This window comes from Astatotilapia calliptera, chromosome 3 (genome assembly GCF_900246225.1).
Source record: "Astatotilapia calliptera chromosome 3, fAstCal1.2, whole genome shotgun sequence".
Lineage (NCBI taxonomy): Eukaryota > Metazoa > Chordata > Actinopteri > Cichliformes > Cichlidae > Astatotilapia > Astatotilapia calliptera.
In genome coordinates this window covers 8716507-8734211 of record NC_039304.1, presented here as the reverse complement: position 1 = coordinate 8734211, position 17705 = coordinate 8716507, and the positions used below count along the sequence as shown (strand labels likewise).

General features: G+C 41.9%; 1 long non-coding RNA gene and 1 pseudogene across 1 annotated transcript; both read left to right on the top strand.

Annotated features, from left to right (window-relative positions):
- Window positions 1–1004: 1004 nt before the first annotated feature.
- Window positions 1005–1930, top strand: LOC113018546 (uncharacterized). The gene is made up of 3 exons (XR_003271814.1): window positions 1005–1063; window positions 1232–1295; window positions 1698–1930. It is a non-coding gene; the product is annotated as an uncharacterized LOC113018546 (long non-coding RNA).
- Window positions 1931–6085: 4155 nt separating this feature from the next.
- LOC113018542 (zinc finger protein 98-like) lies at window positions 6086–14152 on the top strand (annotated as a pseudogene).
- The last annotated feature ends 3553 nt before the right edge of the window (window positions 14153–17705 follow it).

The window sequence follows — 17705 nt, the reverse complement described above, 5'->3', positions numbered from 1 at the left end:
TCAGCATGCCCATAATTGTGTGTGTATGTCTAATGATGTATGCTGGGTGTTTCGTTTAGACAGGTGGAGAGAATGTGGAAACATCACTTGTTTGTAAATAGAAAGAGAAAAAAAAGTGTGGTGAGAGGCTCCATAAGTCTGACTATGTGTGTGAATATTCACTAATATGAACAAGCGTGGCTTGTGTTATGTGTCCTGCAAGTCTGTGCGTGCTGTGAGGCTGTTGTGAATGTGCTGCCGTTGAGCGGATGTGTTTGCGTGATCGTTGTGTGAAAATATGGAGAAATAGAGGGTGTTGTTTGTAGGTGAGTGGGGAAGTAGGTGATCACAGCAGTGAAAGACAAGAGAAAGAAAGAAACCACATGAACTGTGAGCAACAACAACAAAAAAAAGAAACGAAACGGAAACATTCCAATTAAAGTAATGACGGAGGGTGACGGTGTTATATCTGCTATGACATCATATTGATATTACTAGGTTAAACCCATGTTAAAGGAGAAAGTGTGAATGAATAAGAAAAGAGTGTAGCGGGTTCTTATCTGGAGTGCAGTCAATATAACCACGGTGGTGTGCCGGGGTCGCGGTAGAGCTGTCCGTCCATGTAGAGCCGGTCCACGGCGATGACAGCACGGGAGCCTTTCTGGATGAAGCTACGTCGAACTGGGAACAGGACCTTGCGTCGTTCCAGGATCTCTTTGGGGAACTGGTCGTTCACGCTGAAGTCCGTTCCTTTCAGCTCTCTGCCGTGACTCTTCACCTGTTCCTTCTGTTTGAATTGACCGAATTTGGCCACAATAGGCCGTGGTCTCCCGGTCCGCAACCTCACGCCCCCCATCTACACTTTGGTAGATGGTGTTTTTAATACTGTATGTGTTAGTCTAATTTGGTTGTATGGGGTCTACTTTAACCTTCTGTCTTGTAAGTTATTATGACTGCACCGCCATTAAGGATCAAATCAGGTTCTAAAAAATGTTCTGTTCTTTCTCCCTCTGCTTGCTTCTTACTGTCTTTGAGGCTCGGGACCAGCACTCCTGCTGTTGGACAGAAAGAGATCAACTCAGTGGTAAGTGTTTTGGTTTTCCAATATATTAGCAATTGTCAGTGACATTTATAGTAATCAGGCTGAACTTTAATCATACTTTAGATCAGCCTGTTTTACTTATTGTTTTATTTGTGCTTTGGTTTGAGGAAGTTGTTTCTTCACTAATCTTTTCCTGTCTTCTGTTATTAGACTTGAGATATGACTGCACTATGCTGTTGCTGGTGACTCCAGTTAATTCTACAAGACATGCTGTGTAAGTAAACAAACAACAACAGTTTGGTCTGCATTTCTTGAAAGATCACATCCCCCAAACTTAATTTAGAGGGTCTACACTGTATTTAGTGAAGTCTGCAGGTTTTCTAACAGCAAACTTTGTTTTGTGCCCAAATCATTTTGCACATCATTAGAATAAAGGTTATTAGCCATGTTTGCATAGCCCTTTTTAAAATGATGCTTTCATGACATTATTGTATGTTGGGTGGTGGTCACGGCTATCCAGACTGACAAGTGGGACATTGAATGTCACCTCTCCGCTGGGGAGGGAGCCTGAGATTGTCTAAATTTGAGTCTGTTCTATACCAAATGCAGGGTAAAAAAAATGTTTTAAGAAAGCAATTAAGTTCATGTTCCAAAAAATATGATTGTTTGCTTGCAGGACACCAGGAGAGATGAGTCCTCCATCACAGATGGTGTGGTCAGTGAAGATGGTCGCCTGCAGGTTCAAGCTCATTGCATCTCCAACCCACATCCACTGCCACTGTACTTAAGGGAAGTTAAAGACTTTCTTCTGCACCTACATTTGGATCACCTCGATCCATGATAGTCATTGAGGCAGTAATGCCTGGACTGGAAACAAGCCATCCTTAAAATAATACAACATTCCAGCTCCTGTGTTGGAATGGAAAACAAATGTGTTGTTTAAATTAGAGACTGCACTTGTGACAGAAAAATAATATTTTATTTTGATTATATAAGTAATGTATGTACAAAACAAACTTGTGGTAGGCCTAAACTTATTTTCTTAATGATTAAATCTGAGACTTTGTTTCATTGTAAGATTATAACAGTGATGACAATATAATTGTTTGTTGTTCAAAAGAACAGTGTCCAGTATGTTGGCTGTTATACTTTTTTGCATTTGAAAATAAAAGTTGGGCTGATTTTAACATCACTACAAAGTGTTGTTAATTATTTTTAATCATATTCAGGTTACCACAAATTGTTTTTTCATTTGTTGAACTTGAAATGTTTGTCAGTAAGTAAACAATTAGTATTGTACAGTCAGAAATATCAAGTTATTCTTAATACTGCAGACTTGCAATGAACAAGTTGTCCTAAAAGTCAACTTAAGTAAGCTTTACTTAGTGTTTTTTTGAGGCAACGAGTTTGCATAGTTTTTTTGAGTTCTGGGAACTAACAAGGTTGTACAGTGTACTCAAAATGAGTAAGTTGCCCTAACTTAATTATCGTAAGTAAAACTTTACTCAATTTTTTTGGGGCAATGAGTTTGCATTGTTTTTTTTGAGTTCTGTGTACTAATTCGATTTTATAGTGTGGGATGTCCCATTGCTGCTGTTACCTTTCTTCCACAGAAGGGCCGCGTTCCATTTCAATGTGACACCAGCCCCATTTTCTATGAACCGGAACCATTTAGGTTAAACCCTGGAGTTACTGAAATAATGTTTCTGATCATACCCCCAGTTGCACCTGCAGATTTTTTTCATTGAGGCTACCATATGGGGGCCACTAAAAATATTTGGGTGGCAAGACAGAATTTCCTGTTTTATTATGCTGTTGTGAAATATGGGTTCCTTGAAAAATATGGCAATAGAGACAGAAAAAAATTATACACCTGTTTGATTTCCTGCTATAAAAGATATCACTGAAAATAAGTACCTATGAAAAACAAATAAGATGTTGAAATCCATAATAGTTTGTTTTAAGCAGTAAATTTTGTGGGGCCCAAAATTTGCTGCTAGTGTAACCGGTGTGATTCTGCTTTGTGTCTGATAAAAAAGGTAAAAGAAAGAAAGACCTCCAAGTAAATAATTTGCCCACTCCAGCTCCTCTCCCACAGGGGAATTGTAGAAAAGTATGCATTTACACGTAACATATTTGACATAAGATAAAACAAAAACAACAACATGAAATCCGACATACCTGATAAAAAAAAAAAGGTAAAGAAAGACCTCCAAGTAAATAATTTGCCCACTCCAGCTCCGACGACCAAATACAAACAGTGGGGAAGAGAGTTAGCTCAACCCACCACAACTTCCAAGCTAGCAAGGAGTATATATTCATGCTAGCATCTATGGCGCCTAAAACACATTTATGATACACACATACTACACACTTATAACATCTAACAAAAAACAGGCTTAATAATGACAATAATTGAACTAAAATCGCAATCAGAAACATCCAAGTGGCTAAATATGCATTATATGTGTGTTTTAAAGTGTTGGAAAGAAATGACACCCACCTCTCCAACAGGGGAATTGTAGAAAAGGGGAGAGGCAAAAGGGGTACACTGTATTTATAGAGATTGAAAATGTGACGTCATTCAGGGGTAAAACCGCAAAGAATTCTGGGAACTTGTGGCAAGAGGTACTAGCGCACGCAGGCTTTCAATTGAAATCAGTTATACAGCAATAAAAAGAAACACAAAAAATGGCAAGAAGCTGCTGTATTATTAACTGCAATAGCCGGTCGCATGACAGCCACGGAAAGCCGACGGGTAAAGAGATCGGTTGTTATCGGATTACGTCGTTGAAGAGAAATTGTTCGAGCCATGTTTTCGAAGTAACAAAGAGACGATGGGTGGCCTGGATTGCAGCCATTCAAAGACAAAATATAACGTCCCAGAACACTCCAGCTCACAGGTTAGTCTGCTCCAAGCATTTCCACAGAGGTCAGTCTTCTGTTGTAGTTAATACGTCATTTTTCTCAACATAATTGGTGATATAGGTTACAAGCAAGTCTGGCGCTGAACAGAAATTGTCGCGCTATGCTCCTTTATTTATTGTGCATAAATAGTGAATTGTCCTGACACAATATTGTGTTTCACTTCTGTTATTACCATGGTACACTGACAAAAACATATACTTTTATTCACAGGGTAAAACTGTTTTTTTGTATCACTAATTGCCCAGTACGATTACAGCATACAATATTATTGTCACTGCTACATTTCTGTGATGCTACCAGAAATTATTTCCACTACTAATTAATTACCGTTGAGCTCAAAGGTCCTATTAATAAACGGTTAACAGATGTGTATTTATGAAGACGATTTGTGAGACTGGTAAACTTATGATATGTACGATGGTCTTTACTTTCTACATGTTGCATTTCAAGGTCCTGTACCCATCCGTCGGTAAACTGTACCTGGGCTTGTTGCAGTGACCTGAAGTTACTAAACTTCACGAGTGTATGCACTCACTCCAAGAAGCGTATAATTATAAATATGAGCGTGGTGAAAGTTGGGCAGCAAGCTAAAGTATTTTGTCCCTCTGTGTGCTCGTAAGGGTCTAACCCTTTCACTGGTTTGATTTTTTTCCTCGTATCTTTTCTTTGACTTTTCATCAAGTCTGTCTTTGTACGGACCGGCATTGTTCTCCTTCGTTTTGTACATACCTTTTTGGGGGACAAAGAAAAAGCAAGAAGGTATTGGAACCGAAGAATGAATGTTTTGCGGTGCTGCAAATGCTTGCATTTGATGCGGTACTTGGATTTTTTGCCACGAGTTCCCGGCATGCAATGCGCGAAAGTCACGTGGTCTGTGTTACGAAATCAGTTTCTCCCCGGTTCTTTTATTCGTCGAAACTTCCAGAGATGGCACCGGAACTCAGTAGTCATTTTCACAAAACTTTATTCATCTTTATTCATCTTCATTAAGCATGTCCTTCTAGAAGGGAGGCTGGTGTGTCCCTCTGCAAAATCTTCTACCCTTTGTTCGTTGCAGCTAGCTTTATAGTATCTGTCCCCTATCATAAAACCCCCACGGTGTGCTGCAAACTCTTTGTCTGTGTCTATGTGTGTGCTCGTGTGTGACTATGTGCGCATACCTGTGTGTATGTGTGAGTGCTCATGAGTGAGTGTGCGTTTGGATGTGTGTGCGTAACAGTTAAAACACTGTGGGTGTAGGTGCTCCCTAAAGGTCATAAACCAAGTTGCGACCCCCCCACCCATACATGCTCTGGGGAATTTCCACTCAGTGGGGGAGAGGTCCTACTCTTTGTTTTACTTTCACAGTTCAAGTGGGGGAGGGGTCTCCTAGAATCTACTCCTCGACACAGTTAGGCCTTTATTATATTGAGGGCAGTGTCAGTGTCTCTACAACAGTTCTACATTCTATGATAGCACATTTCTAAACTCTAAATCAGCTAAACACTCCTACATCTGTCAGTCTCTATAGGATTGCACCAAAGAAGAAAAGAATGAGGAGGGGCTCTAACTGATAATGAACATAACTACAGGCTTTGGAGGCCCTAAAAGTCAGGTATAAAAGAAGAATGGTTTGGGGGTTTAGAACACATTTTGGGTAATTATAACAATGTGATTTATGACCCTGTTACACTAGGTTGTAGGCACAAGCCTTGAATGCAAGACTTGAATAATAAGCTAAGTCACTAGAAAGTAATATATAAACAATGCTGACAACCTAAATATCCAAAAGAAATGGTGACAAAAACCCAAACATTAATTATTCAAAAAAAGGTGTGAGCCCAAAAATCTCAAAACAAGAGGCAGGTACAGTGATATTTATTAACAGCATGTAGAAGTGTTACTTCTGATGCATAGAAATCCCACAGTGGAAATATTATTATTATCATCATTTCCAAGAGTGTAATAATTTTAATTGGAATGAAAAGAAAAGCAGAAGATCGATACCAAAATATGCAGTATCGCACACCACTACCCACAATGCATTGCGGCCTGCCGTCAATCCCGAAGCGCGCTAATTTTGAAATAACACACCACGTGATTACGTTGTGCAGCTGAGTCACGTGACCGCACAGCAACAAATCGCTGCAGAGCTGGGTAAATGGGGCGGAGCAAAGTGTGCGCTGGAGAGGACTCGAGCAGAGAGAGCTGCTTTTTCGTGAAACGGGAGTAAAGTAGTAAACCTACAGGATCATATACAACTACCTACTTTTCAATCGATATCTGCATCGATCTACCCACCGCTGTCTCTTGGATTGTAGCTGTGATCAGCGCGAACCACGTGTGTCTCAGCTTCCTGATCTGTTAACTGTGTTTGGAAAGGCTTCTAGCTTAATCACAGAGTTCTCTTGTTTGTGGGCTCATCTAAAGGTAAGCACGGAGCTAACTTTGATGTGGTTTTAGTTTATGTTTTTCTCTGGTGAGAATAATAGATTGCTTACTATACATTGAAGTTAGGGAGACTGTAGAGTTTGTGATTGCTTGCAATATGGCGGTTGCTAGGAGGTAAGAATACATATAACAAAATAATCTTGGAATATGAACAAAAGGATGGAGTGCAGGGGAGGAGAACAACCAACCCCCAGGACATGAAGCCACGGGTACAAGCCTGGGGGAGGGCAATCAGCCTTTAGTGGACAATTATGTTATGAAAAAGGACGTATTAACTACTACAAAACACTGACCTTTGTGGAAATGCTTGGAGCAGACTAACAAGTGAGCTGGAGTGTTCTGCGACGTTATATTTGTCTTCGAATGGTGTGAAATGTGAAAGCCTGCATGCTTGCCACTAGGGCTGGGCCATATTATACCGTTCACGGTAATACCGGTACAATGTTAGGCAACGATAAGAAAATGGACTATTGCGATAGAATATGGGTAAAACACGCATGCGCGGTGCCTTTGTTTTCATACGCACATTGCCGAAAAAGCATGGCAGCAACAGAGAATGAGAAGGGAGAAAGCGGATCGTTGAGTGAAACGGATGAACCAGAATTAGTTTGTAAAAATGGTTCCACTTCAGTAATGTGGAGCTGGTTTGGTGTTTGTCCGTCAGATACACAACAAAGCACATTTTTTTTGTAGAAAAAGCAAGCGGGCCCTCATTATTGCCATATTTGTTGGACTAAGGCGCTCGTAAATCTGGGAGTAATCTGGGTCCTAAACTCCGTCACTTCAGGTCCCAAAGTCAAACGAACACTGCAGCATCACTGAGTTAAAAACTTCTAAATTCTTTCTTAAATCTCTGAAGGATGTGGCCCTGCCACTACCCGATCTGTACCAGAAACCAGATACAATGCCGGACACTGTTTCTTCTTCTTCGATGTTTATCAACAAATTTCCCACGTGTGGGACTAATAAAGGTTATCTTATCAGTGGCTTGTACATGCATGTACATGCAGTGCTGCCGTCTTCCGTTTCAGTCAGTTATTACGCTCTTTAATCCTACTACGTATTTCTGCTTCTTTCGGGCTTTTACAAAGCTTCAAAAAAAAGAAAAAAATATATATATTAGGGGTGCAACGATACACAAAATTCACAATTCAGTTTGATATTTTTTCAATAGAAAAAAATGTTCATGCCTTTGTAATTTGTCATTTATTAAAATTATAAATATATATTTTAACAAGTACAGTTTTTAAATTTAATGTTGCTGAAACAACCAAGTAATAAAAAAAATAAATCTATCTGATTGAGGAATCACTCATCTTTGGAAATGAGAGTTTATTACAGAGAAATGTCTCTTTCCTAAATAAAAGCTATACTATACGCTTCTTCTGGGCTATATTCTCAGCAGCATATTAAACACATCAGGTCCCAATAAGGAGAATCATGTGCTAATGACTCTGGTAAAGTTTGTAGCATGTGTGCTTGTTGTTTTTGTCTGCTTCCACTTGTCTTTGCACTAGGATGATGTCGGCGTAAATGTGCAGTCATATTCATTGTGTTCCCACTAGTGCTGTCAGCGTTGATCTCTTTGAAATGACGTTAACACCACAACACGGCAAATCTCCGTTAACGAGCTACCGCGGGGCTAACTGCGCTAACACAATAGTTCCCACCCATGTAATTGAGCATTGCGTGGCACATCCAACATACTGTTTTACTTTTGTCCATGACGCGCTTACCTTAAGGGTCATACTTCACATGAAGACCAAAATAGTTCCAAAGGCCAGATCTGAATGAGGGTGGGGGAGGTTCAATTTGCCATGTTGCAACCAGCTTAGCTACTGTCTTGCTAGCTTGTGCTGCGCTCAGTGGATCTGCGCTCGACAGTGGAGCCTAGGTGGAGTAGTCGAATGCAGATCCACTGAGCTCTCAACACAGACAGCATCATCAGAAGAAAAGTTGATAAAATAAATTAAAATTTTGTATTGTTTGATACCTATGCGTACCGAACCAAAAGCACTGTATCGAACAGTTCAATATCGATATCGATCGATACTTCTTTTTTTTTTTTACAACAGGGGTAACAGGAGCAGAAGAGTCTGGAACAGCAGAGGAACAATTTCAGCCATTTGGACTCAGCTCAGCCACTACAGAAGAAAAAATGTCTTCAACACAAAAGGTGAGAAAAACATCACAGACAACACAACACTTATTGAAACTGTGTGTTCAGCTGGTTGGTTTTTAAAAACCCGTTAACAGCAGCGTTATCTTTTCTATCCTGGGCTCATCCATACAGGGAGTGCAGAATTATTAGGCAAGTTGTATTTTTGAGGAATAATTTTACTATTGAACAACAACCATGTTCTCAATGAACCCAAAAAACACATTAATATCAAAGCTGAATGTTTTTGGTAGTTTTTAGTTTGTTTTTAGTTTTAGCTATTTTAGGGGGATATCTGTGTGCAGGTGACTATTACTGTGCATAATTATTAGGCAACTTAACAAAAAACAAATATATACCCATTTCAATTATTTATTTTTACCAGTGAAACCAATATAACATCTCCACATTCACAAATATACATTTCTGACATTCAAAAACAAAACAAAAACAAATCAGCGACCAATATAGCCACCTTTCTTTGCAAGGACACTCAAAAGCCTGCCATCCATGGATTCTGTCAGTGTTTTGATCTGTTCACCATCAACATTGCGTGCAGCAGCAACCACAGCCTCCCAGACACTGTTCAGAGAGGTGTACTGTTTTCCCTCCTTGTAAATCTCACATTTGATGATGGACCACAGGTTCTCAATGGGGTTCAGATCAGGTGAACAAGGAGGCCATGTCATTAGTTTTTCTTCTTTTATACCCTTTCTTGCCAGCCACGCTGTGGAGTACTTGGACGCGTGTGATGGAGCATTGTCCTGCATGAAAATCATGTTTTTGTTGAAGGATGCAGACTTCTTCCTGTACCACTGCTTGAAGAAGGTGTCTTCCAGAAACTGGCAGTAGGACTGGGAGTTGAGCTTGACTCCATCCTCAACCCGAAAAGGCCCCACAAGCTCATCTTTGATGATACCAGCCCAAACCAGTACTCCACCTCCACCTTGCTGGCGTCTGAGTCGGACTGGAGTTCTCTGCCCTTTACCAATCCAGCCACGGGCCCATCCATCTGGCCCATCAAGACTCACTCTCATTTCATCAGTCCATAAAACCTTAGAAAAACCAGTCTTGAGATATTTCTTGGCCCAGTCTTGACGTTTCAGCTTGTGTGTCTTGTTCAGTGGTGGTCGTCTTTCAGCCTTTCTTACCTTGGCCATGTCTCTGAGTATTGCACACCTTGTGCTTTTGGGCACTCCAGTGATGTTGCAGCTCTGAAATATGGCCAAACTGGTGGCAAGTGGCATCTTGGCAGCTGCACGCTTGACTTTTCTCAGTTCATGGGCAGTTATTTTGCGCCTTGGTTTTTCCACACGCTTCTTGCGACCCTGTTGGCTATGTTGAATGAAACACTTGATTGTTCAGAATCAGAATCAGAAAGGGTTTATTGCCAAATGTTGAGCAGGTTTACAACATTAGGAAATTGCTGCGGTGCTTCAGTGCAAACATACTGTCATAAAAATATAAAATAAGAATAAGAATTAAAAGTGCTAAGTAGATAGATATATACATGATATATACATGAGTGCAGGTGGTGATCAGTGCTAAACATGGAATGATGCAGTGAACACAGCGTAGGGTCATGTGTTAGTGGTGGGAACAGTCATACGGTTATTGTTCATGTGTTCAACAGCAAAGGGGAAGAAACTGTTCTTATGGCGAGAGGTTCTGGTGCGAATGGACCGGAGCCTCCTGCCTGAGGGGAGCAGGTCAAACAGACTGTGTCCAGGGTGAGAAGGGTCAGCTGAGATCCGAGCTGCACGCCCCAGTGTCCTGGAGGTGAACAGGTCCTGCAGAGATGGGAGTCTGCAGCCAATCACCTTCTCAGCAGAGCGCACAACACGCTGCAGTCTCTGTTTGTCCCTGATAGTGGCTCCAGCGTACCACACGGTGATGGAGGAGGTGAGGATGGACTCGATGATTGCAGTGTAGAATTGCATCATCGTCCGTGTTGGCAGGTTGAATTTCTTCAGCTGCCTCAGGAAGTACATCCTCTGCTGGGCTTTCTTGATGACGGAGGTGATGGTGGGCTCCCACTTCAGGTCCTGGGTGATGGTGGTACCCAGGAAGCGGAATGAGTCCACAGAGGTGATGGGGGTGTCAGTCAGGATGATGGGGGGGAGAGGGGCTGTGTGCTTCATGAAGTCCACAATAATCTCCACTGTCTTCTGGGCATTCAGCACCAGGTTGTTGTGGCTGCACCAGGACCCCAAACGTTCAACCTCCCTCCTGTAGGCAGACTCATCCCCGTCAGAGATGAGCCCAATAACGGTGGTGTCATCTGCAAACTTGATTAGCTTGACAGACTGGTGGGTGGAGGTGCAGCAGTTGGTGTACAGGGAGAAGAGCAGAGGAGAAAGAACACAGCCCTGAGGGGAGCCGGTGCTGATGGTCCGGGAGTCCGAGACATTCTTTCCCAGCCTCACATGCTGCTTCCTGTCCGTCAGGAAGTCAGTGATCCACCGGCAGATGGGATCAGGCACATTCATCTGGGAAAGCTTGCCTCGGAGATGGTCTGGAAGGATGGTGTTGAAGGCAGAGCTGAAGTCCACAAACAGGATCCTGGCGTAGGTTCCTGGGGAGTCCAGATGCTGCAGGATGAAGTGTAGGGCCATGTTGATGGCGTCATCTACAGACCTGTTGGCTCTGTATGCAAACTGCAGGGGGTCCAGGAGGGGGGCTGTGAGGGTCTTGAGATAGGAGAGAACCAGGCGCTCAAATGACTTCATGACCACAGATGTCAGAGCCACGGGTCTGTAGTCATTTAGTCCAGTGATCCTAGGTTTCTTGGGGACAGGGATTATGGTAGAGGACTTGAAGCAGGCAGGCACATGACATGCCTGCAGTGAGGAGTTGAAAATGCCAGAAAACACTGGGGCCAGCTCGTTTGCACAGTGTCTGAGGGTGGCAGGAGACACACCGTCTGGGCCGGGAGCTTTTCGAGCATTCAGACTCATAAACTGCTTCCTCACATCTGCTTCATGAATATGAAGAGTTGTGGTGGGAGGAGGTGGTGTGAAATCCTCTTTTGTGTGGGGTGAGGAGGGGGGTGTTGTAGGTGAAGTGATTGAAGGTGGTGATGGCTCTATGGAGGGGGGAGAGGTGGGGGAATGAGTGTTCAAAGTGTCTCTATTGTTGGGGCCGTTGGAGGTGTGAAGGCTGCCTGATGGCTCGTCAAAACGGCAGTAGAAGTCGTTAAGGGTGTTGGCCAAGAGCAAGTCATCAGTGGAGTGGGGGGTTTTAGGCTTGTAGTTGGTGATATTCCTAAAACCTTTCCACACAGAGGCCGAGTCATTCTCTGAGATCTGCTGCTGCATCATCTCAGAGTGCTGATGTTTAGCAATGTCCACTTCTTTAGTGAACCTGTACTTGGCCTCTCTGTAGCAGTCCCTGTCTCCGCTTGTGAACGCCTTTCTCTTTTCCAGCCACAGCTTTTTGAGTTTAGGAGTAAACCAGGGTTTGTCATTGTTATAACTCACCCTGGTGCGTGATGGCACAATGCTGTCCTCACAGAAGTGGATATAGGAGGTGACAGTGTCTGTAAACTCGTCCAAGCTGTTAGAAGCAGCCTTCATTGTGTCCCAGTCTGTAGGCTCCAAACACGTGCGAAGCTCCTCCACAGCCTCGTTGCTCCACAGTTTTTTGGTCCACACGACAGCCTCTGTCTGTACGCGGGGATCAGGTGGATCATGACGTGGTCAGAAAGTCCGAGTGAAGCGCGGGGCACCGCACGATAGGCCCCGCTGATCGTGCGGTAACAGTGGTCTAATGTCCTCTCATCTCTGGTCGGGCATTTAATATACTGCGATGATCACGCTTCAGAAGCTTTGCAATTTTGAGACTGCTGCATCCCTCTGCAAGATATCTCACTATTTTTGACTTTTCTGAGCCTGTCAAGTCCTTCTTTTGACCCATTTTGCCAAAGGAAAGGACGTTGCCTAATAATTATGCACACCTGATATAGGGTGTTGATGTCATTAGACCACACCCCTTCTCATTACAGAGATGCACATCACCTAATATGCTTAATTGGTAGTAGGCTTTCGAGCCTATACAGCTTGGAGTAAGACAACATGCATGAAGAGGATGATGTGGACAAAATACTCATTTGCCTAATAATTCTGCACTCCCTGTATATACAGAATCTACATTCAAAATCAGAAACCACAGAAGTCACAAGAAAATACAAAGATCATATTTTATCTACACACATTGAAACAACAATATCATCAGTTGAACTCAAAAAAAAATTGTGACATAAAAGATTTTCTCCGCTGATCAATATTTCCTAATGTCATTTTAATTATACCTCTCTTTGTGTCACATCATTGTAATGTGATACTATCACCAGAAGGTGGTGGTAACACACCAGCAATGAGTATGTTGACATGTTTGATTCCACTGACGGAGGGAGTTTCAGTTTGTTCCACGACTGCATTTCACTCACTGCCTCTGTCACTTGCAGGACCAACATGGAGCAAGAAGTCAGCACTCTCAGGAGGCTGACAAACCTCACAGAAGAAAGGGAGAGAAAACGTACAGCTGTGACTTGTGTGGAAAGTCTTTTGCCCGGGCTGGAAACTTAAAAACACACCAACTCATCCACAGTGGAGTTAAAGCGTACAGCTGTGACTTGTGTGGAAAGTCTTTTGCCCGGGCTGGAGACTTAAAAAGACACCAACTCATCCACAGTGGAGTTAAAGCATACAGCTGTGACTTGTGTGGAAAGTGGTTTACCCAGGCAGAGAACTTAAAAACACACAAACTCATCCACAGTGGAGTTAAATCTTACAGCTGTGACTTGTGTGGAAAGTCTTTTACCCTGGCTGGAGACTTAAAAAGACACAAACTCATCCACAGTGGAGTTAAACCTTACAGCTGTGACTTGTGTGGAAAGTCTTTTACCCTGGCTGGGGACTTAAAAAGACACAGAATCATCCACAGTGGATTTAAACCTTACAGCTGTGACTTGTGTGGAAAGTGGTTTACCCTGGCAGAAAACTTAAAAACACACAAACTCATTCACAGTTGAGTTAAAGCGTACAGCTGTGACTTGTGTGGAAAGTCTTTTACCCGGGCTGGAGGCTTAAAAACACACAAACTCATTCACAGTGGAGTTAAAGCGTACAGCTGTGAGTTGTGTGGAAAGTCTTTTACCCTGGCTGGAGCCTTAAAAAAACACCAACTCATCCACAGTGGAGTTAAAGCGTACAGCTGTGAGTTGTGTGGAAAGTCTTTTACCCTGGCTGGAGCCTTAAAAAAACACCAACTCATCCACAGTGTAGTTTAAGCACACTACTGTGACTTGTGTGGTAAAGCTTTTGCTCAAAGTCGAAACTTACAGAAGCATCTAGTTACCCACCCTGGAATTAAGGCGTACAGCTGCGATTTTTGTGGAAAAAGGTTCAGTGACAAACAGTACCGAAATATTCACCTACGGATTTACACTGGAAATTATGTTTCCTGCTGTGATCAGTGTGGGAAACTGTTTACAACAGATGCACAGTTACAACGACACATGTTTAGCCACTCTGAGGAGAGACCTTACAAAAGTGAACTGTGTGAGAAGACTTTTAAAGTTCCACATCACCTGAAAAAAACACCAACAGATCCACACCAGAAATTAACTCTACAAGTGCAGTTACTGTGAGGATGTATTGATTTTTTTATCTTGTAATTTTAACCTGATTGTTTGGAACAGGTCTGATCAATAAACTTATGGAGTTATACTGAATGAACAGTTTGGAAAAATGAAGAGTCATTTTAGCTCGGTAAGCTGAGTGTTATAATGTAAACAGTAAAACGTAGTTGGACATTGGCAGAGATCACTTACGCTGTCATTGTTTAGAAGCAGAGCAACACAGATGGATCCAGTTCTCAACCCTGTCGTCACTGTGGTGGTGGGAAAACGTTTCTCTGTGACCTTTGTGGAAAAACCTCCAATCATCAACGGGACCTTAAACCGCATCAACGTAGACACACTGGAGACAAAATGAACTACTGCAAAGAATGTGGGAGAGGCTTCCACACACCAAGTACATTAAAAATACATGAACTCTTCCACAGTGGGGTCAAACAGCACATCTGTGACTAGTGTGGGTCATCCTTCACCACTGCACGTGAGCTTAACGAACAAGAATGAGCAAATCCACACAGGAGAGACACCATACAAGTGCAGACACTGTGACAAAAACTTCTCACAATCAGGTCATCGTAACAAACATGATTGTACACACATGGAAGCGAACTTCAGCTCTGACCAGTGTGACAAGAGCTTCAGGAATCTCAGTTCATACTCCAAACACAAACGATTCCACGCTGTAAATAAACTGTTTCACTGTTACCAATGTGCCAAAACATTAACTACATTATCTGCTCTGTGCAAACATCAGCCTGATCATGTAGGACTGAAATCACTGGATCACAATGAATCTGAAGAGAGAGAAAGATCCTCTTCTGGCTTCAGGGTTGGACTTAAAAACCTTGAGATCAGGCTCCACAGAGTTCAGATGGAATCTCATGTAAAGAGTGTCAGCTGATGTCACATTTGGATCTGATGAGGTAGCTCTGATTTCTGGACCTGCAGTGAATAATCCTGAATGTTACATTTAGGAAGCTGCATGTATAGATATGTACATCTATACATGCAGCTTCTCTGTCACTGTCACTACATGCAGGGCGATCAAAATTACTGATATGGATATATATCAATTTCTTTCATTTGAACTTTCTTAGTTTTTCCAAAATTAACTTCTTTTTTTTAAATGTATTCATTTCAAAGAAATGTTAAACGTTAAAAACGGCAGCACACATAAGGACCCTTTAAATAATTCAAATTCTATTAAACATCTATTTTTGGCTCCTCCTTTCACTTTAGTGTATTTACTGTATCGTTGAAGTCCACATGTTGTTTTAATGAAATCATTTTGATCCACATGTTCTGCAGCTGTTTTCTTGTTGATTTGAAGTTTGCATTATGAAATCCTGATAATGTTAAAGCGTTAGTTATATTTGATGAACTCTGTGTAAAGTTTGTCTTATTAAACAGTTTGGTGTGAAAAATAAAGAAATGGTCTCAGAACAAGAAGTTTGAGCCCTGATTTCATATTCAAACTACAGGGGGTGCAGAATTATTAGGCAAGTTGTATTTTTGAGGAATAATTTTATTATTGAACAACAACCATGTTCTCAATGAACCCAAAAAACTCATTAATGGTAAATGGCCTGTATTTATATAGCGCTTTACTAGTCCCTAAGGACCCCAAAGCGCTTTACATATCCAGTCATCCACCCATTCACACACACATTCACACACTAATATCAAAGCTGAATGTTCTTGGAAGTAGTTTTTAGTTTGTTTTTAGTTTTAGCTATTTTAGGGGGATATCTGTGTGTGCAGGTGACTATTACTGTGCATAATTATTAGGCAACTTAACAAAAAACAAATATATACCCATTTCAATTATTTATTTTTACCAGTGAAACCAATATAACATCTCCACATTCACAAATATACATTTCTGACATTCAAAAACAAATCAGCGACCAATATAGCCACCTTTCTTTGCAAGGACACTCAAAAGCCTGCCACCCATGGATTCTGTCGGTGTTTTGATCTGTTCACCATCAACATTGCGTGCAGCAGCAACCACAGCCTCCCAGACACTGTTCAGAGAGGTGTACTGTTTTCCCTCCTTGTAAATCTCACATTTGATGATGGACCACAGGTTCTCAATGGGGTTCAGATCAGGTGAACAAGGAGGCCATGTCATTAGTTTTTCTTCTTGCCAGCCACGCTGTGAAGTACTTGGACGCGTGTGATGGAGCATTGTCCTGCATGAAAATCATGTTTTTCTTGAAGGATGCAGACTTCTTCCTGTACCACTGCTCAAGGCTGGACTGGGACAAAAAATCAGCCCGGGCATTTTGACTAGAGACCGGCCGACCAGGATAAAAATTGAAAATGTGACGTCATTCAGGGGTAAAACCGCAAAGGATTCTGGGAACTTGTGGCAAGAGGTGCTAGCGCACGCAGGCTTTCAATTGAGCTCAGTTACACAGCAATAAAAAAATGGCAAGAAGCTGTTGTATTATTAACTGCAATAGCCGGTCGCATGACAGCCACGGAAAGCCGACGGGTAAAGAGATCCTTTTTTTTTTTTATCGGATTACGTCGTTGAAGATAAATTTTTTAAGCCATGTTTCTGAAGTAAGAGCTGATGGTCTGGATATACCAAATATAACGTCTCAGAACACTCCAGCTCACATGTTAGTCTGCTCCATTCCCACAAAGGTCAGAGTTTTGTAGTAGTTAATACGTCATTTTTCTTAACATAATTGGTGATATAGGTTACAAGCAAGTCTGGCGCTGAACAGAAATTGTCGCGCTATGCTCCTTTGTTTATTGTGCATAAATAGTGAATTGTCCTGACACAATATTGCGTTTCGCTTCTGTTATTACCATGGTACACTGACAAAAACATATACTTTTATTCACAGGATAAAACAGTTGTTTTGTATCACTAATTGTCCAGTGCGATTACAGCATACAGTATTATTGTCACTGCTACATTTCTGTGATGCTACCAGAAATTATTTCCACTACTAATTAATTACCGTTGAGCTCAAAGGTTATATTAATAAACTGTTAACGAATGTGTATTTATGAAGACGATTTGTGAGACTGGTAAACTTACCTTTGTTCGTACGATGGTCTTTCGTTCTACACGGTGCATTTCAAGGTCCTGTACCCATCCGTCGGTAAACTGGTCCTGGGCTTGTTGCAGTGACCTGAAGTTACTAAACTTCATGAGTGTATGCACTCACTCCAAGAAGCGTATAATTATAAATATGAGCGTGGTGAAAGTTGGGCAGCACGCTAATGTATTTTGTCCACTCTGTGTGCTCGTAAGGGTCTAACCCTTTCACTCCTTTGATTTTTTCCTCGTATCTTTTCTTTGACTTTTCGTCGAGTATGTTTTTGTACGGACCGGCATTGTTCTCCTTCGTTTTGTACGTTCCTTTTTTGTGCGGCAAAGAAAAAACAAGAAGGTATTGGAACCGGAGAATGAACGTTTTGCGGTGCTGCAAATGCTTGCATTTGATGCAGTACTTGGATTGTTATGCCACGAGTTCCCGGCATGCAATGCGCGAAAATCACGTGATTGC